Source organism: Balaenoptera physalus, assembly GCF_965194825.1.
Source record: "Balaenoptera physalus genome assembly, chromosome: 14".
Taxonomy (NCBI): domain Eukaryota; kingdom Metazoa; phylum Chordata; class Mammalia; order Artiodactyla; family Balaenopteridae; genus Balaenoptera; species Balaenoptera physalus.
The window spans coordinates 73,682,537-73,704,712 of record NC_138893.1 but is presented as its reverse complement, the minus strand read 5'-3'; the positions used below and the strand labels follow the sequence as shown (position 1 = coordinate 73,704,712).

The 22,176-nt window shown below is 40.0% G+C and overlaps 1 long non-coding RNA gene across 1 annotated transcript in view; it reads right to left on the bottom strand.

Annotated features, from left to right (window-relative positions):
- Positions 1 to 17,368, bottom strand: part of LOC309642566 — a 191,753-nt gene extending 174,385 nt beyond the window's left edge. Inside the window, exon 1 of the long non-coding RNA XR_014253258.1 lies at positions 16,858 to 17,368. This is a non-coding gene — a long non-coding RNA (uncharacterized lncRNA). The remainder of the gene's footprint in view (positions 1 to 16,857) is intronic.
- Between the last annotated feature and the right edge of the window lie 4,808 nt (positions 17,369 to 22,176).

Below are 22,176 nucleotides of genomic sequence, written 5' to 3'. Positions count from 1 at the left end.
AGTGGTTATTTTTCTTCTTAAAAAAATAGTTTCAGGTCAAAAAGGTCAGCTCTTTTGAGAACCATCCAGCACCCTGTACCTCAGACACTTCAAGCCAGAATAACATCATTCCCAGGCATTCTTCTCAGTAGAAGGGCCTCACTGGGGTAGTGGGGCTCCTAACACTGGATTTTTCACAAACCCCACTGGCAAGGAAATTCCTTCAGTTGTATCTAACCCCATCTCTACTGTCTGGTTCTCAAATGTAACTCTACTACATTCCAGTCATATAACTTGGGACAAGTGACTTAGTGCCTCATTAATTCATTTTTTTCTTATCTATAAGACAAAGAAAACAATAATAATATTACAAATGAGCATTAAAGGAGACATTGTAGTTCCAGCATGGGTTCAGAGAGAATGCTCCATGATTTTAGTTCCTTGTCCCTTTTTCTCTAATGCTCATTATAGCCAGGTCTCACAGTAACCACACACAAGAAGAATCCCTCTCCCTACTTTATATTTAAGGACACTGAGGTTGAGAGAGATAATTGATTACAGTGACAAGAACTTAGCTGCCCTACCATCCTTCCTGTTGCTTTTCCTGAGCCTCTCCTGGAATCTGCATTGATGACTCATTTCCTATTCATTCCAGACACAGGGATTTCCTAGAAGTAGGGTTTGCAATGAAAAACGAAGACAGTTCTAGGGAAACTGGTTGGTTAAGCACCCTAAATCCCCACTCCTGGACTTAACTGCCATTTCTGTTGTATTGACTTTATTCCTGCTGAGGAAATATCACTTTGACTCTACCAGTTATCCTAATGAAATCCTTCTTCTGCCAGAACCTCTGGGACCCTCATATACTACATCCTGATACCATCCTTGTGTCTTCTTTATCCTCATCTGTCTTCTCACTTAATTTTAAGTTGTTTAAGCCAAAGAGAAATATGGATATCACCCCTGCATTTTGGCGATCTCCAATCAGACTCAAAACTAATATACCTTGATCTCTGATCTTCTTGAAACTTTGCCAGGATGTTTCTTTTGGGCATAATAGGTACCCATTAGCCCCAGTAATTCTCATCATCACCTTCCCAATAGGCCTTGGGCCCCTGGACACCCAGTGCCCTGCTCTAACTTGCTAGAATATCTCACCTTGGTCCTGGATGTTCCCCATGTATTTGGTCTTGCAAGCTACAAATACATAGTCCTTTATGTAATTTGCTTAAATTTCCAGTAAGCCCTGAAAAAAAAATTTTAAAAACACATATGTACACAAAGGGAAACAAAACAAAAGACAAAAACACTAACAGTTCACTAAGCATGTGAGCCTTAGATCTCATAACACCTGCATTTATATCCCAGTTTCACCACTTTGTGTGATCTTAGACAAGGCACTTAATTCTTTGAGTCTGGTTCCCCTTGCTGTAAGATGGAGTAATAATTAAATGATTAGATATCACTAATGGCACTTAGAACAGTACCGGGCACACAGTAAGCACTTATTAACTGCTAGCTTCCTTTCTTCTCTTAAGCTAGGAATCATAGTTTATCTTCCCCAGGTCTTTCAGCCTGTGTTAAGCACCCAGACTTGTGGGCTTTAATGGATCACGCACAGGACCATAGGACCCTGAAGATGCTGACATGGTCTGTGTCTGCAGAGGCAGCACGTAAGTGCCATCTTGCAGGAGCCAGATTCTCTCCATCTTCTATGCAGGACACGTGGTAACCAAACACTTCTGGGAAGTAACCAGGGTCACTCTCAAGCCCACCTGAGTCCTCACTGACTAAACAGTGCTGAATGCACACATGGGCACTAATTGAATAAAGCTTTCTTGGAATCAATATGGCTTGACTCCAAACAAGATGACTATTTAAATAAGCAAAAGAAAATGCTAACAACTGGCCTCTGCTGTTTGTCTCCTAATTATGAGCATATTTGGCTGACTCAGAACCAATTTTATGTGCAGAAACCAAACAATTAAAAAGGTCTCATTACTAAAACCTGGGCATCCTTTTAATGCAAATCAAACACTGTGATATACACAGAATGACTACAAGCAAACAAAGCTGAACTTGTCTGCACACATATTTCCGGTTGCAAGGTCCCAACTGGGTTGAGTCTTGGGCTGCCTTGGCAAAGTGCCTTGTGTGAGGCGGGGGAAGCCAAGAGCACCATCTCCAGCCTACAGCTGTGGCACCCCTGTTGGTAATGGAGACAAAGCAAGAATATTGTTATTCACCCTTCTTATACCCTGGTCTCAAGTCTTTTCCACTCCGAAATTCTGCCCCTCTGCACATCTTCAGCCACTCACAGTCACACCACACCCTGAGGTCACATCATGATCACCATAAAGTTAAGAATATAAATATCCACCTACTTCTAGAAGGCCTACCATGGTCTACACTGTGCTAAGTGCTTCACATGCATTAGCACATTTAATTCCTGCTAGAAGCTTTTGACATAGGAACTATTATTATCTCTATTTTACAGATTAAGCAATTGCGTTGTAAGTTCACACAGTTAATATCTAAGAGACAAGATTTATGCACAGGTGTGTCTACCGTCAAAGTATATATTTTTATCGGTTTCACACTGCTTCTTTGCTGCAATCTCTAATTTAATCTTTCAGTGTCTGACTACAGTTTCTCTCTTCATCTGACTCAGCAGAACTGCCCTAACTTAAGCCTCATGGAGAATTCCAGTCTCAGAATCCTGCTGTATGTTTCCAGCCCATCAACCTCAGTCCAGCTTCACTTCCTTCCCTATCAACCTCCTTGCTGTTGTCAGTCATTTCAGCTACATGACTACAAGTCATTCCAACTTCCTCCACTCCCCTGATCCCTTAATCTTTCTCAGCACTGACTCTGATGATGTCCAGACCTGGATTAGTACAACCACCTGTTTTTCCCTTGGCTGGTCTGGGGATGCGGAGTGCCACTGACTTGAATGGAGTACACATGTATGAACTCAGCTGTCTTGAGCTTCCTGTCTCACTCTAAATCCTTTATCCTGCTCAAGCTGACTGCCTTTCCTGTTCCCCGCAGCGATGACCCTCAGTCTTGTCTTCATCGCCAGGCACTCCACTAGGCTCCTGCCCTCACTTTCTCTGCTGAGGAGTAAGTGGTCTGTGTCACTGAGAAAACTGAGATCATTAAGCATGAACTCCTTCATCTTTGCTCTGAAATCCCCTTTCTTGCCCCATTTCTGTCCCCCACCTGTCCCTCAGATTTCAAATATCCTGGTTTTCAGCAGGACTCCACTTTGTCAAAAATCTCCGTGGATCATGCCTTGCCATTAAGTGTCCGCTGTGTCTTTATGTTTATCATCAATCATTCCGTTCACTCCCAAGTCCCCTGCTATCTTCCCGTGGCCACTCTGGAAAGACTAAATCTATAATTCCACTCCATTCCTCATCTTAATTGAAATGTGCACCTTCTAATAGTGTTTATCACACCCTCCTTCTGAAACTTCCTCCTTCTGTGACTTCTGTGATAACACATTTATAATCTTAGCCAGTTCCCCCCTCCACTGAATACATTTTATCTACATATATGACTACAAATACCATCTATAAGCTAATGATTCCAAAACCAATTTCCCAAGTCCGGACCTCAACTTAACACTGGAGATCTGCACTTATATAGCAAAAATTATATGTCAAAGAGTAAACCCAACTTTCTCCTCCTAAAATTGCTTTTGTGATCTCCTTTTTTGTTAATGGCATTAACATTAATCATACTGCTTAAGGTCAAAACTTAAGAATGACAATTTACTTTTTTTATCAGTTACTCCCATACATATGCCCAATTCAATATTAAGTCTCATTGATTTAATCTCATTCATTCATCCTACAGTATTTATTTTTAATCCTTTGTGTGTGAAGTAAATAATTCCAGCTCTAGCAATGCATGACTCCAGGGACATCCTATATTTTGTGTAACACAGTGACTCTGTGAGGTATTGGGCTACACAGGGGATATAAGGATAAGCAGTAAATGACATTCTCTGCCTTCATGCATCTGAAAATCTAACGGAGGGGTCTGGGCATAAATACTTTAAGCATCAAATAAATAAAACACTGCAAAGATGATTCAGGAAATGATGATTGAACCAGGAATTGAAGGAAGAGGAAAAGATAAAGAGTTGAATGGAAGAGGATAAACAGACTCAGGCAGAGACATGCAGGCAAATCCCCTGGGGCAGAAGCACCATGGAGCAACCTTGTTACTGAAAGGCCAGTGTGGCTGATGCAGAAACTGGGAGAAAATAGTACAAAATGAGACTGAAGGTTAGAGGAGAAGCTGACCAAACAGAGCTTTAGACTACGTAACTAAATCATGTTTCTGTTCTGAGTGCTGGCAAGACAATGGAGGCATCTACAGATTTTGAGCATGAAGTGTATGTGTGTGTGTGTGTGAGAGAGATACAGAGAGACAGAGAGAGAGACAGAGATAGAGAAACAGAGAAAGACAGAGACAGAGAGAGAGAGAGAGACAGAGAGGCAGAGAAAGACAGGGAATCTAAGTTAAATTTTGAAAAAACTACTCCAGCTACTGTGTGGCAACCAGCTTGACAAGGAGCAAGAGTAGACATTGGCAATGTTTAGGGAGCTATGGCAATAGCCATGACAGGAGAGATGTGGTGGTGCCTCAGATCAGGGTGAGGGCAGTGGGACTGCAGACAAGATATGCTTGTGAGTTCTTTGGGAGGTAAAATCAACAGTACACAGTGATGTACAGAATGTGGAAGATAAAGAAAAAGATTCCTATATAGTTTTCTGACTTTTATAATTGGATGGATCATGGTACCATTCACTGACTCAGAGAACAGGGGAAGAGGATTAAGAATATGGGGTACTGCTAAGGAGATCTTGATTTCAGTTCGGGACATATTGGCTTGCAGAGACTTTCAGCCTTCCAAGAGAGATCATACAAGTATGAAACTCAGAGGAGAGATAAGGCTGGATATAAATGTGTGAGCTATCTATAAAGATAATAACTGAAGTCATGGTATAAATGAAAACGCCCAGGGTAGTTTTCTGTCTTGGTAGACTATCCGGGGAGAAAACTTGAAAGATCTGAGAAGAGAGCATGTGACTCAGCTCTGAGAATAGCATTTACTGGTAGGGTAGAAGAGAATGAGCTCAGAAAATAAAGAAATGGCAAGAGAAGAGAAAAACCAGGAGAGTGCTGCCTCACAGAAGCTAAGGGCAGAGAGTGACTTTCAGAGCCAAAAGGTGCTGACAGTTCAAGAAACATGATATACAGTAGAGCCACTTGGAGGTGCAATTATGGGAACAAAACCCACATTGGAATGGTTGAATGGTAGATAGGAGACAGAAAAATAAGGACATTTTCTTTTGAGAAATTCAAAGAAAGAAGAGGGGAGCCAGAGGGAATGTGAGACCAAGAAATGACTTGTACACAATTAAAAGCCAGCAGAAAAATCTAGTTACAGGAGGAATCTATGTAAAAGGGAAAGGAAAGACAATCTACATTTTAATGCTCCTAGGGAAGCAGGAGTGGATGGGATCTAGTGTTCAGTAGGAGGTTTGGCCTTAGCTCCCAGATGGGAAAGCTCCTCTGTTATAGCAATAAAAAAAAGGGGGTGAGATTGGGGGCAGTGAGTTCCCTGGGTTTTCTATTTTGTCTCATATATCCCAGACATGGAGCTGAAGGAGCAGGCAACCTAGGAACACTAATAGGCACAGACAAAAACAGCTTCAGTAAAACCCTGCTCTCTCTAAGCAAAGGACCAGGAAGTGGATAGTCTATCAAGACAGAAAACTATGGACAATAACTGTTCCACTATTATGAAACATAACAGAAAAAAATTGTGGCTCCACCTCTACCCATGCCAACAAAAGCAAAGTGGGGAGTCTAGACTTCTACCATTGTCAGATTGTAACAAAGCACCTCTCCTCCCACCAGGGTGTTAACAGAAAAGTCCAAGTAGGGAACAAAAGAAAAATGTTACCTTTCTCCCTAATAACTGGGAGGTATTCAAGGAGACCTGGTAGAGAGTCAGGACTTTCAGGACTGCCCAACAGTAATGAGGCAACCCCCACCATGGTGTCAGTGAAGCTGAAACTTCCACCTCCACCCAAAAGTAACAGAGTCCTCCAATGTCGGATGTCATTGGAGGCCAAGCGCTGAACTTGAATTTCTACTCCTATATGAAAGTAGCCAGGCAGTGCCTATACCTTCTCCTACCAGAGCAGTATCAGTGAGAGGAAGCCAGCTAAAGCAAAAGGTTTAAATAAAAACCAGAGCTTTATAGCATAATACACCAAATGTCTAGATTTCCACTGAAAAGCATGCATTATACCAAGAACCAGGAAACTGTATGGAATAAGATGATCAGTAGGAGTCAACACTGAGAAGACAGAGATGTTAGAATTACCTGACAAGGGTTTAAAGCCAGTATCATTAAAAAATGCTTCAATGAGCTATTAGCACTGAGCTGGAAATAAATTTTTAAAAATGAGAAAAAGAAAAAGAAAGTCTCAGCCAAGAAATAGAAAATCTCAACAAAGAAATAGAAGATATAACTAAAACCCAAATGGAAATTTTAGAGCTGAGAAATACAATAACAGAGGTTAAAAAAAACAAACAAACAAAGAAGCCTCAATGGTGGGCTAAACAGCAGAAAGTAGGGATCAGAGGAAATCAATGGACATAAAGACAGAACAATAACAATTACCCAATCTGAACAAAGGAAAGAAAATAGACTGCAATAAAAATAAACAGAGCCTCAAGGACCAGCGGGACATCATAAAAATATATGACATTCATGTCACCGGAGTCCCAGAAGAGAGAAGAAAAGACAGGATTGAAATAGTACTTGAAGAAATAATGGCTAAAAACTTTCCAAATTTCACAAAAGACATAAACCTATACGTTCAAGAAGCTGACTGAATTTCAAACAGGATAAATCAAAGAAATCCAGATAAAGACACACCATAGTCAAACATATGAAAACTAAAGACAAAAAAAATATATTGAAATTAGCAAGAGACCAAGATCCCCTTACCTAGAAAGGAAAACCAACTGGGATAACAGTGAGTTTCTCATCAGAAACCATGGAGGCCAAAAGGCCATGTATTCAGCAAAAATATCCTTCAGGAATGGAGACAAAATTGGGACACTTTCAGATAAAATAAAACTGAGAGAATTTGTCATCAACAGATTTACCCTAAAAGAATGACTAAGGAAGTTCTCTAAACAGAAAGAAGATAATAAAAGAAGGAATCCCAGGAAATAAGGAAGGAAGAAAGAACATGTAAGCCCAAGTACTGGCAATAGACTTCCCTTCTTCTCTTGAGTTTACTAACGGATGAAGCAGTTATAACAGTCTGATGTGGTTCTAAATGTATGGAAAGAAAATATTTAAGATAATTATACTACAAACAGGAAAAGTAAAATAATGGAAAGGGATGTAAGGTTATAGTAACATTTCATACTAGTTGATAAAAGGACAATACCAATAGACAGTGATGTTATGTACATGTAATATAATACCTACAGCAACCATTAAGAAAACTATGCAAAGAAATGCACTCAAAAATGCTATATAGGAGATTGGTCCAAGATGGCAGAGTAGAAGGCTGTGCTCTCACTCCCTCTTGCAAGAACACCAGAATCACAACAACTGCTGAACAATCATCGAAAGGAATACACTGGAACTCACCAAAAAAGATACCCCACATCCAAAGACAAAGGAGAAGCCACAATGACATGGTAGGAGGGGAGCAATCACAATAAAATCAAATCCCATAACTGCTGGGTGGGTGTCTCACAAACTGGAAAACACTTATACCACAGAAGGCCACCCACTGGAGTGAAGGTTCTGAACCCCACGTCAGGCTTCCCAATCTGGGGGTCCAGCAACAGGAGGAGGAATTCCTAGAGAATCAGACTTTGAAGGCTAGTGGGATTTGATTGCAGGACTTTGACAGGACTGGGGAAAACAGAGACTCCACTCTTGGAGGGCACACGCAAAGTAGTGTGCTCATCAGAACCCAGGGGAAGGAGCAGTGACCCCATAGGAGATTGAACCAGACCTACCTGCTAGTGTTGGAGAGTCTCCTGCAGAGACAGGGGGTGGCTCTGTCTCACCGTGAGGACACGCACACTGGCAGCAGAAGTTCTGGGAAGTACTCCTTGGCATGAGCCCTCCCAGAGTCTGCCATTAGCCCCACCAAAGAGCCTGGGTAGACTCCAGTGTTGGGTCGCCTCAGGCCAAACAACCAACAGGGAGGGAACCCAGCCCCACCTATCAGCAGACAAGGGGATTAAAGTTTTACTGAGCTATGCCCACCAAAGCAACAGCCAGTTCTACTCACCACCAGTCCCTCCCATCAGGAAAATTGCACAAGCCTCTTAGATAGCCTCATCCACCAGAGGGAAGACAGCAGAAGCAAGAAGAACTACAATCCTGCAGCCTGTGGAACAAAAACCACATTCAAAGAAAGATAGACAAGATGAAAAGGTAGAGGGCTATGTACCAGACAAAGGAACAAGATAAAATCCCAGAAAAACAACTAAATGAAGTGGAGATAGACAATCTTCCAGAAAGAGAATTCAGAATAATAATAGTGAAGATGATCCAGGACCTCGGAAAAAGAATGGAGGCAAAGATCGAGAAGATGCAAGAAATGTTTAACAAAGATCTAGAAGAATTAATGAACAAACAAAAAGAGATGAACAACACAATAAATTAAATGAAAAATACAGTAGAAGGAATCAATAGCAGAATAACTGAGGCAGAAGAACGGAGAAGTGACCTGGAAGACAGAATGGTGGAATTCACTGCCATGGAACAGAATAAAGAAAAAAGAATGAAAGGAAATGAAGACAGCCTAAGAGACCTCTGGGACAACATTAAACGCAACAACATTCACATTATAGGGGTCCCAGAAGGAGAAGAGAGAGAGGACCTGAGAAAATATTTGAAGAGATTATAGTCAAAAACTTCCCTAACATGGGAAAGGAAATAGCCACCCAAGTCCAGGAAGTGCAGAGTCCCATACAGGATAAACCCAAGGAGAAACACGCCGAGACACATAGTAATCAAAATGGCAAAAATTAAAGACAAAGAAAAATTATTGAAAGCAGCAAGGGAAAAACGACAAATAACACACAAGGGAATTCCCATAAGGTTAACAGCTGATTTCTCAGCAGAAACTCTACAAGCCAGAAGGGAGTGGCATGATATACTTAAAGTGATGAAAGGGAAGAACCTACAACCAAGATTACTCTACCCAGCAAGGATCTCATTCAGATTCAATGGAGAAATCAAAAGCTTTACAGACAAGCAAAAGCTAAGAGAATTCAGCACCACCAAACCAGCTCTACAAAAAATGCTAAAGGAACTTCTCTAAGTGGGAAACACAAGAGAAGAAAAGGACCTACAAAAACAAACCCAAAACAATTAAGAAAATGGTCATAGGAACATACATATCGATAATTACCTTAAACGTGAATGGATTAAATGCTCCAACCAAAAGACACAGGTTTGCTGAATGGATACATATATACGCTGTCTACAAGAGACCCACTTCAGACCTAGGGACACATTCAGACTGAAAGTGAGGGGATGGAAAAAGATATTCCATTCAAATAGAAATCAAAAGAAACCTGGAGTAGCAATACTCATTCATATCAGATAGTATAGATTTTAAAATAAAGAATGTTACATGAGACAAGGAAGGACACTACATAATGATCAAGGGATCAATCCAAGAAGAAGATATAACAATTATAAATATATATGCACCCAACATAGGAGCACCTCAATACATAAGGCAACTGCTAACAGCTATAAAAGAGGAAATCAACAGTAACACTTTAATAGTGGGGGACTTTAACACCTCACTTACACCAATGGACAGATCATCCAAACAGAAAACTAATAAGGAAGCACAAGCTTTAAATGACACAATAGACCACATAGATTTAACTGATATTTATAGGACATTCCATCCAAAAACAGCAGATTACACGTTCTTCTCAAGTGCGCACGGAACATTCTCCAGGATAGATCACATCTTGGGTCACAAATCAAGCCTCAGTAAATTTAAGAAAACTAAAATCATATCAAGCATCTTTTCTGACCACAACGCTATGAGATTAGAAATCAATTACAGGGGAAAAAAAGTAAAAAAAAAAAAACACATGGAGGCTAAACAATACGTTACTAAATAACCAAGAGATCACTGAAGAAATCAAAGAGGAAATCAAAATATACCTAAAAAAAAAAAAAAAAATATATATATATATATATATACACACATATATATATACCTAGAGACAAATGATAATGGAAACACGACGATCCAAAACCCATGGGATGCAGCAAAAGCAATTGTAAGGGAAGTTTATGGCTATACAAGCCTACCTCAAGAAACAAGAAAAATCTCAAATAAACAATCTAACCTTACACCTAAAGGAACTAGAGAAAGAAGAACAAACAAAACCCAAAGTTAGCAGAAGGGAAGAAATCATAAAGATCAGAGCAGAAATAAATGAAATAGAAACAAAGAAAACAATAGCAAAAATCAATAAAACTAAAAGCTGGTTCTTTGAGAAGATAAACAAAATTGATAAACCTTTGGCCATACTCATCAAGAAAAAGAGGGAGAGGACTCAAATCAATAAAATTAGAAATGAAAAAGGAGAAGTTACAACAGACACTGCAGAAATACAAAGCATCCTAAGAGACTACTACAAGCAACTCTATGCCAATACAATGGACAACCTGGAAGAAATGGACAAATTCTTAGAAAGGTATAACCTTCCAAGACTGAACCAGGAAGAAATAGGAAATATGAATAGACCAATCACAAGTAATGAAATTGGAACTGTGATTAAAAAGTTTCCAACAAACAAAAGTCCAGGACCAGATGACTTCACAGGTGAATTCTATCAAACATTTAGAGAAGAGCTAACACCAATCCTTCTCAAACTCTTCCAAAAACTTGCAGGGGAAGGAACACTCCCAAACTCATTTTATGAGGCCACCATCACCCTGATACCAAAACCAGACAAAGATACTACAATAAAAGAAAATTACAGACTGATATCACTGATGAATATAGATGCAAAAATCCTCAACAAAATACTAGCAAACAGAATCCAACAGCACATTAAAAGGATTATACACCATGATCAAGTGGGATTTATCCCAGGGATGCAAGGATTCTTCAATATATGCAAATCAATCAATGTGATACACCATATGAACAAATTGAAGAATAAAAACCATATGATCATCTCAATAGATGCAGAAAAAGCTTTTGACAAAATTCAACACCCATTTATGATAAAAACTCTCCAGAGTGTGGGCATAGAGGGAATCTACCTCAACATAATAAAGGCCATAGACGACAAACCCACAGCACACATCATTCTCAATGGTGAAAAACTGAAAGCATTTCCACTAAGATCAGGAAGAAGACAAGGATGTCCACTCTTGCCACTATTATTCAACATAGTTTTGGAAGTCATAGCCATGGCAATCAGAGAAGAAAAAGAAAGAAAAGGAATATAAATTGGAAAAGAAAACGTAAAACTGTCACTGTTTGCAGATGACATGATACTATACAAAGAGAATCCTAAAGATGCTACCAGAAAACTATGAGAGCTAATCAATGAATTTGGTAAAGTTGCAGGATACAAAATTAATACACAGAAATCTCTTGCATTCCTATACACTAATGATGAAAAATCTGAAAGAGAAATTAAGGAAACACTCCCATTTACCATTGCAACAAAAAGAATAAAATACCTAGGAATAAACCTACCTAGGGAGACAAAAGACCTGTATGCAGAAAACTATAAGACACTGTTGAAAGAAATTAAAGATGATACCAACAGATGGAGAGATACACCATGTTCTTGGACTGGAAGAATCAATATTGTGAAAATGACTATACTACCCAAAGCAATCTACAGATTCAATGCAATCCCTATCAAATTACCAATGGCATTTTTTACAGAACTAGAACAAAAAATATTAAAATTTGTATGGAGACACAAAAGACCCCAAAGAGCCAAAGCAGTCTTGTGGGGAAAAAACGGAGCTGGAGGAATCAGACTCCCTAACTTCAGACTATACTACAAAGCTACAGTAATCAAGACAATATGGTACTGGCACAGAAATAGAAATATAGATCAATGGAACAGGATAGAAAGTCCAGAGATAAACCCACACACCTATGGTCAACTCATGTACGACAAAGGAGGCAAGGATATACAATGGAGAAAAGACAGCATCTTCAATAACTGGTGCTGGGAAAACTGGACAGCTACATGTAAGAGAATGAAATTAGAACACTCCCTAACACCATACACAAAAATAAACTCAAAATGGATTAGAGACCTAAATGTAAGACCGGGCACTATAAAACTCTTAGAGGAAAACATAGGGAGAACACTTTTTGACATAAATTACAGCAAGATCTTTTTTGATCCACCTCCTAGAGTAATGGAAATAAAAACAAAAATAAACAAATGAGACCTAATGAAACTTAAAAGCTTTTTCAAAGCAAAGGAAACTACAAACAAGAGGAAAAGACAAGCCTCAGAATGAGAAAAAATATTTGCAAACAAATCAACGAACAAACGATTAATCTCCAAAATACATAAACAGCTCATGCAGCTCAATATTAAAAAAACAAACAACCCAATCCAAAAATGGGCAGAAGACCTAAATAGACATTTCTCCAAAGAGGACATACAGATGGCCAAGAGGCACATGAAAAGCTGCTCAACATCACTAATTATTAGAGAAATGCAAATCAAAACTACAATGAGGTATCACCTCACACCAGTTAGAATAGGCATCATCAGAAAATCCACAAACAACAAATGCTGGAGAGGGTTTGGAGAAAAGGGAACCCTCTTGCACTGTTGGTGGGAATGTAAATTGATACAGCCACTATGGGGAACAGTATGGAGATTCCTTAAAAATCTAAAAATAGAATTACCATATGATCCAGCAATCCCACTACTGGGCATATACCCAGAGAAAACCATAATTCAAAAAGACACATGCACCCCAGTGTTCACTGCAGCACTATTTACAATAGCCAGGTCATGGAAGCAACCTAAATGCCTATCGACAGACGAATGGATAAAGAAGATGTGGTACATATATACAATGGAATATTACTCAGCCATAAAAAGGAATGAAATTGGGTCATTTGCAGAGACGTAGATGAATCTAGAAACTGTCATACAGAGTGAAGTAAGTCAGAAAGAGAAAAACAAATATCGCATATTAATGCATTAATGTGGAACCTAGAAAAATGGTACAGATGAACAGTTTTGCAGGGCAGAAATTGAGACACAGATGTAGAGAACAAATGTATGGAGGCCAAGGGGGGAAAGCAGCAGCGGATGGGTGTGGTGGTGTGATCAATTGGGAGATTGGGATTGACATGTATACACTGATGTGTATAAAATGGATGACTAATAAGAACCTGCTGTACAAAAAAATAAATAAAATTAAATTTAAAAATTAACAAAAAAATATGCTGTATAAAAATGGAAATGTAACTTGAAAAAAAGCTGCCATAATCCATAGGAAAGCAGGAAAAAGTAAAAGGAAACAAAGAAATGGAAAAGAGAGAGAGAAGAAAGAGAAAAAGAAATGACAGACTTAAGCCCTAGCAAATGTATAATTATAATAAAGGACAAATACTTGCAGAGTAGATTTTAAAATATAATCCAATTATATGCTGTTTATTTTTTTTTAAGCTACAAAAATAATGATGTAGGCAAGTTGAGGGTAAAAGAATGGAAAAGTTATATCATGTATACATTAATCAAAGGAAAGCAGGAGTGCATATATCACTATCAGATAAAGTAGATTCAGAGCAAAGAAATTTATTACCAGAGACAGACAGGGACATAATATGATTTAGAAAGGATCAATCCACCAGGAAGACATAGAAATCCTAAAGGTATGTGTGTATTCACAAAAAAATAGAGCTGCAACATATGTGAAGAAAAACTGATAGAATTGAAAGGAAAAATAGACAATCCACAATTACAGTTGTAGACTCTAATATGCCCCTCTCCACAATCAATACAACAACTAAACAAAAAAATCAGCAAGGAAATGGAAGAACCTAAAAAGATGGTCAATCCACAAGATTTAATCAACATGTATAGAACACCTCCCCCAACAACAGCAGAATGCACATTATTTTCAAGTTCTTGTAAAACATATATCATGATAGACCATAAAAATATGTTGGGCCATAAAATAATCTTCGACACATTTTTAAAAATTGAAACCATACAGTGTGTTCTTTGACTACAATGGAGTCAAACTAGAAATCAATAATGTAAATATAACAAGAAAATCTCCAAACACTTCGAAACTAAATAATATACTTCTAAATAACCAAAGATTCAAGAGAAAATCTCTAGCAAAATTTTTAAAAAATTCATTGAATTGGAAAATCAAAATTTGTGAGACACAGAGAAAGCAGTACTAAGAGAAAAAAATTAACACTAAATACACACACTAGAAAGAAGAAAAGTCTCAAAACAATACAAGCCTACACCTCAAGACCCCAGAGGGGGGAAAAAACCCCACAACAATCAACAGGAAGGAAACAACAAAGAAAATAACAGAAATAAATAACATTGCATACAGAAAAACAGATAATCAGTGAAACCAAGATCTGGTTCTTTGAAAGGATCAATAAAACTGACAAATCTCTAGCAACACTGACAAAAATGAAAAGACACAAATTACCAATATCAGGAATAAAACCGAAGATATCACTACAGACCCTGTTAACTTCAAAAGGATAAAAAGGGAATAATACAAATAACTCTACAAAACATAATTTGACAACTTCGGTGTAATGGATCAATTCCTCAAAAAGCAAAAATTATTACAATTCATCCAATATGAAACATAATTTTAATGGACAATTAATGAAATTGAATTTTTTTCCTTTTTTTTTGGCTGCCTTGGGTCTTCGTTGCTGTGTGCAGGCTTTCTCTAGTTGCGGTGAGCAGGGGATACTCTTTGTTGCAGTGCGCGGGCTTCTCATTGCGGTGGCTTCTCTTGTTGCGGAGCACAGGCTCTAGGCACGCGGGCTTCAGTAGTTGTGGTGCGTGGGCTTCAGTAGTTGTGGCACGTGGGCTCAGTAGTGTGGCTCGCAGGCTCTAGAGCACAGGCTCAGTAGTTGTGGCACACGGGCTTAGTTGCACCGTGGCATGTGGGAACTTCCCAGACCAGGGCTCGAACTTGTGTCCCCTGCATTGGCAGGCAGATTCTTAACCACTGAGCCACCAGGGAAGTCTTGAAATTGATTTTTTAATTTAACTATCACCCCCCAAAAATGCAGACCCAGAAGATTTCACTGATGAATTCTATCAAATATTTAAGATGAATTAATACCCATTGTACACAATCACTCCCAGAAAGCAGTACTAATTAATTTTATGAAGCTACTGTTACCTGATACCAAGACAAGACATAGACAGAACCAAAACCAAAACCAAAAACAAAAAACAAAAACCTACAGGTATATTTATCCCTTAAAGATAGATACAAAATCCTTAAAAATATATTAGTAGATAAAATTCAGCAATGTATAGAAAGAATTATACTATTACGAGTGAGGTTTTTCCTGGGATTTAAGGATAGATCAGTATTTGAAAATCAATGCAATCTACCATATTAAATAGTTAAAGGGGAAAAAAAAATCATGCACTCACTTGAGTCAAGGCAGAAAAAGCATTTGGTTAAATTCAACACCCATGACAAAAAAACTCAGGAAGGAGATTGGCCAAGATGGTAGAAAGACCCTAGCTCACCTCCTCCCAGGAACACACCAAAATTGAGACAGGAAGACAAGAGCACAACCATTTTGGAAAAGGGGAATGGCCTTGGGCAAAACAGGCCTTGCAAGCTAAAGAGCAAAGGCCTTGAGGGCCTGAGTCCCAGAGACAAAAACCATGCTTGCAGGAATAAAAGATTACTTTATCTCTGCTACACTAACAAGTACACTTAGTTGCCAAGAGACAGGTTCAACTATAAATTTTAACCTTATCTGTTCCTGTGCTTTCCTGCAGAAAATTTTCATGCATTTCTTTCTGCTCATAGAAATGCTCCCTATTCCTGACATCCACCATGGAGCCACCTGCTGCTGATCACACAAGTGTGAGGATTTAGGGAAATTATCAGTGATCATGACACAAACCCTCCCCCTCTAGTTATAAAAGCAACTCGCCCCTTCTACTTGGGGAGCTGGCACTTTTTTTTTTCTGCCTTCTCTTTTGTGCATCTGCCATCTCTTTTAGTAAAAAGCTTTGCTTGCCTAAGAGTCTTGTGGAAGTGATATTTATTTCTACGATGTTGCTGTCCAAGAATCTGGAAAGGGCCCGGTAACATAACCACAACTATCTGCCAAGCAGACATCAATGAAAAAGACCAGAATCTACCAGAAAAGATCTTTTATAACTAAAGACACAAAGGACCCACAATGAGACCAGTAGGAAGGGTGGACTCCAGATATAATCAAGTCCCATATCCCCAGGTGGGCGACCCACAAACTGGAGAATAAGTACAGTGCAGAGGTTCTCCCACAGGAATGAGAATTCTGAGCCCCACATTGGGCTCCTCAGCCTGGGAGTCCTGCACCGGCAAGACGAGCCCCCAGAGCATTTGGCTTTGAAGGCCAGCTGGGCTTAATTTTGGGAGCCCCAGAGGGGCCGGGGGCGGGGTGGGGGGGGATAAGCGGGTGTAAATAGAGATTTCACTCTTAAAGGGCGCACACAAAACCTCACGTGCACCAGGACCCAGGACAAAAGCAGTAATTTGATAGGCGCCTGGGCTGGACCTACCTGCTGGTCCAGGAGAGTCTCCCAGGAGAAAGAGAGGGCGGCTCACGCTGGAGACAAAGACGCTGGCGGCAGCCATACTTGGGAACATTCTTCCGCGTGAAAGCCGGTGCTGGCTGCATTTTCGTGGGCTCCTCCCTTTAGCTCATTAGCTCTAAGACCTGGCGCCACCCAACAGCCTGTAGGTGCCAGTGCCGGGACACCTCAGGCCAAACAACTAACTGGGCAGGGACACAGCCGTAGGCATCAGCTGACGGGCTGCCTAAAGACTTCCAGGCTTGACCACCTTGGGACACGCCCCTAGATACAGCCCAGCCTACCAGAGGGCCAAGAGTCAGCTCCGCCCACCAGTGGGTGGGCAACAGCCCCAGAGTTTTCTGGATCCTGACTCCACCCACCCGTGAGCCGGCACTAGCCCCGGGGCTCCCTGGCGTTCTGCAGTCAGGCCCCTCACGACCAGGCTCCACCAACCAGCAGCCGGCAGCATCCCCGCAAGGTAGGACCTAGCAACCAACCAACCGGACTAGGGGCCACCCAAGCCCACCAGACCACCCACATAGTCAGCCTATCACAACAGAAGCCCGTACTCGGGGCTTCCCTGGTGGCGCAGTGGTTGCGAATCTGCCTGCCAATGCAGGGGACATGGGTTCGAGCCCTGGTCTGGGAAGATCCCACATGCCGCGGAGCAACTAGGCCCGTGAGCCACAACTAGGCCCGTGAGCCACAACTACTGAGCCTGCGCGTCTGGAGCCTGTGCTCCGCAACAAGAGAGGCTGCGATAGTGAGAGGCCTGTGCACCGTGATGAAGAGTGGCCTCCGCTTGCCGCAACTAGAGAAAGCCCTCGCACAGAAACGAAGACCCAACACAGCCAAAAGTAAAAATAAATAAATAAATAAAATTAAAAAAAAAAAAGAAGGCCGTACTCAGCCCTTTTAGGGGGACTCCCTAGAGCATATAGCTCCGGTGACGAGAGGGAATGGGCCGCTAGGACGCATAGGACATCTACAGAAGGCCACTTCTTCAAGGTCAAGAAACGTAACTAACCTACCACATACATAAAAATACAAAAACACTCAGGAAAACAGGGATAGAGAGAAACTTTTCCCACTTGATAAAGAACATCTACCAAAAAAATCTACACCTAACATTATACTTAATGGTAAAAAAATAAACCAGGAACAAAGAAAGAATGCCCATAGAGATGGCAGTTTCTTATAAAACCAACATATAGCTATCATAGCAACTGCAACCCAGCAATTGCACTCCTGGATTTTTAGCCCATAAAAATGAATACTTACGTTCACATTAAAATCTGTACATGTGTGTCTGTATAGCAGGTTTATTTGTAACAGGCAAAAACTGGGAGCACTCAGATGTCCTTCAATGGGTGAATGGTTAAAATAACAGTGGTATATCCATTGCTGAGTCATGAACTCAGCAATAAAAAGTATCAAATATTAATACACAAAACAACTTGGAAGAATCTCTAGAGAATTATGCTGAGTGATGAAAGCCAATCCCTAAAAGTTTCATACGGCATTATTCCACATATGTAACATTCTTGAAATGACAAAATTGTGGAAATGGAGAAAAGATTAGTGGTTGCCAGGAGCTAAGAAGAGGCAGAGGAAAGTGGATGTGGCTACAAAAGGACAATATGAAGAGTCCTGCGATGGTGAAAATGTGTTCTATTTTGGCTGTACTGATGTCCGTATCCTGGGTGTGATGTTGTACTATAGTTTTGCAAGATGTCACCATTAGAGGAAACTGACTAAAGGGTCATTGGATCTCTTTGTATTATTTCTAACAACTACATAGTCTATAATTATATCAAAAAAAATTTTTTTTTTTTTTTAGAAATTCACGTTCTTTTATTTATTTATTTATGACTGTGTTGGGTCTTCGTTTCTGTGCGAGGGCTTTCTCTAGTTGTGGCAAGTGGGGACCACTCTTCATCGCGGTGCGCGGGCCTCTCACCATCGTGGCCTCTCTTGTTGTGGAGCACAGGCTCCAGACGCGCAGGCTCAGTAATTGTGGCTCACGGGCCCAGTTGCTCCGTGGCATGTGGGATCTTCCCAGACCAGGGCTCGAACCCGTGTCCCCTGCATTGGCAGGCAGATTCTCAACCACTGCGCCACCAGGGAAGCCCCTCAAAAAAATTTTAAGTTTAATTTTAAAAATGTTGAGTGAGGGGAGAGGAGGCATGTTCATGCATTTCTAAAATGTGAACAGTTTCTGGGGAAAATGAAGATTGAATTGGTCAGATGGTCCTAGTAGAATTTTCAGGTCTCCTTGAGACTGGTGATCATGAATTTATAAGGACAGCAATCTGCTCTGCTGTGAAGCTTACGTCACCTGTGCTTCACTGTCTGGGTGTAGGAATAGAGAAAACAGGTGGTTGGGTTTATTCAGGGTACAGGTGTCACTGAACAGGTGCAACAATAATAAGAAATGAAGGATAATGTTTCTCAAATCCATCTCTGTCCTTTCCACCCTCCCCTGCTGCTGCCTCAGCTCAGAATCCTGTTCTCACTCTCTGAGCTATGGCCAGCACCTCCTCAGGACCCTGCTACCTTTTGTTCCCATCCTACCACTTCAGCCACTGCTAGAGAGAGCCTTAGGAAAAAGTCAACACCCCCAGGGCTGACTTTTAACTGCTTAAGTTCCCTGGTGGCTCCTCATTACCTGGGAAGCACTTTATCAGAAGTGCAAACTGCTCTGGCCCTCCAGAGCTTACCCCTGACTGCCTCTTCCAGGCCCTCCACCAGTTCCCAGTTCCCAGCCACAAATAACTCAGCATCCCCACATCCATGATAGCTAGAGTGACCACATAATGTACCCCTCTAATTGAAGTGTATTAGTAACTCTGTTAGAACAATAAGCATAAACTGGGACAGTCTCTGGCAGATGAGGATGTAAGGTCATCCTCATTATAGTCCCACCACAGTAGACTTTGATATCTCCGTAGGAATTTCTATGCATCTCTCCATCCCCAGAAGAACATGGTGCCCTGCACGTTCTTGTGTTTGATAAATGTTTACCACCTCTCCTGGCCCTTGTCAAAAATATATGTAGAATTAAAATAATACAAGGTGGGAAATAAAATAATAAATTGATTTAAAGTGTTTTAAGGTGCTGACTTTGTCTTGGACATGGTAAAAATACATATTTATATCTTTAGGGTAATTCCTTTAAGAATTTAGAGGATATAAGACTGTATAACCAACGTGCTAGCAGAGACAAAGATATTGAATGACAAAGCATTATTTTGACTACAAAGTAGGCCAAAAAAGAAGATAATTAACATAGAACAAGAGGGACAAATAGAAAAATAAATAAATAAATAAGATTGTAGATCTAACCCAAATGAATCAGTACATTGAATGCAAATGGACTAATTACTACAATTAAAGATTCTAAGAAATATACCAAATTAAACACAGACCCCCCCACACACACATTTACACAGAACTTTAATCTGCTTACAGATGTCACACCTTAAATATAAGCGCACAGAAAAGTTGAAAGTAAGGAATGGAGAGGTGTCAATTTTCCCCAGATTTATTTCTGGATTCAATGCAGTTTCAATCAAAATGTTAAGAGGAATTTTGTGGAAAATAGGATAGTGATTCTAAAACTGATGTGTAAATGCAAAGGACTGACTTAAATTACCAATTATCACAACTGATTACAAGGCTGCAGTAATCAAGGCAGTGTGATCTTAGTGAAAATGGACAGATAGGCCATCAGAACAGAATATGAAGACAGGCCAACACATACAAGCTCACTTGATTTATGATAAACGTGACACTGCAATGGTGATGGCAACGGGACTTTTTTCCAATGCGTGGTGCTGGAATAATCAAATATCTGTGTTTTTTAAAATGTATTTTAAAATACATTTCTCGAAAGTTAAGTCCAGGAGGATTGTAGATGTAAATGTGAAAACCAAACTGTCCCTGGCCTGGGTTAGGTAAAGCTTTCAGAAACAGGACAAGTTGAGCACTGAGGGTAAAAGAAAAGTTGATACATGAACCTACATTTAAATTAAGAACTTCTGTTCAACAAAAGATACCAGAAAGAGAGTGAAAAGGCAAGTCACAGTGTGGAAGAAGAGAGGCATTTCACAAGAGCAGATATTCAGACAAGCATATGTAAAGGCTCAGTCTCATTAGTCAACAGGAACATGCAAATGAAATCCACAGTTTGGTATACTACATTCCCACTAGAATGACTGCAATTAAAATATCTGAAAGCACTACTGTTGGTGAGGATTTACAATACTTGCAACTCTCAAACATCACAGGTAAAGTGCAGAAATCCGCACAACTGTTTCTGAAAACTTTTTAGCAGTATCTACATAAAGTCCAACTGATGCTTATCTTTGAACCAGCACTCCAACAGAAAGGCATACATAAATTTGCCTAAAATCATGAACAAAAAAATGTTCATAGGGACACTATTTGTAATAACATCAAATGAAAACAAACCAAAAGTCTATCAACAGTAGACTGCATAAATTGTGATATTCAGATAATTAAATCCTCTATAGCAATGAAAATGAACTTCACATAGAAATGTAGAGAAATCTCTAAAGCCAATGTTGAATGAAAAAAAAAAAAGCCAGGCCAAAAAAAGGATAATTAATTCTATCTGTACGTATTTCAAAAATATATGAAATTAATCAGTGGCTATAGAACTGGGAGGCGTGGTTACCTTTGGGCTTCCAGACGTGTCCATTGGGAAGGTGGCAACGTTCTATTCCTGCTTTGGCCAGTGGCTACACGAGAGTGCTCACCTTGTTAAAAATGAATCAAGCTGTACGCTTATCATTTGTGCACTTTTCTGGTGTATTTTATAATTCTTTTAAAAAGTATATTTTCAAACAGTGCCCTTGTAGTCAGTTGAGCCCTTTGTGACCATATTTCCTACACTAACGATGTTCATCACTGACTAAGTACTTGCTATGTACTAGCCAGTGACGCTGGTACTAGACGTTTTATTCCAAGTTTTATTATTTCATCCTTTGAGACGGGATTGCTGCCCTCAGTGTATAGATCTCACAGATGTGGAAGCTGATACTCAGGGGGGTTAAGTGACTTGCTCATGGTCATATAGCAAGAAAATAGCAGAATTTGACTTCAAAAACATGCTTTTCTGATTGCAATTCACTGCCTCCTCTGTAGTTCCCCACCTCAGCATTATTTGGGAATCCATTCAGAAGAGTGGTCTCCAACAACTGGAGTTTTGAGGGATACAGTCACTCTGCCTCAGCTGTGAAAAGGGAAACGAGTGTTTTCTCCACAAATGTCACATACTCT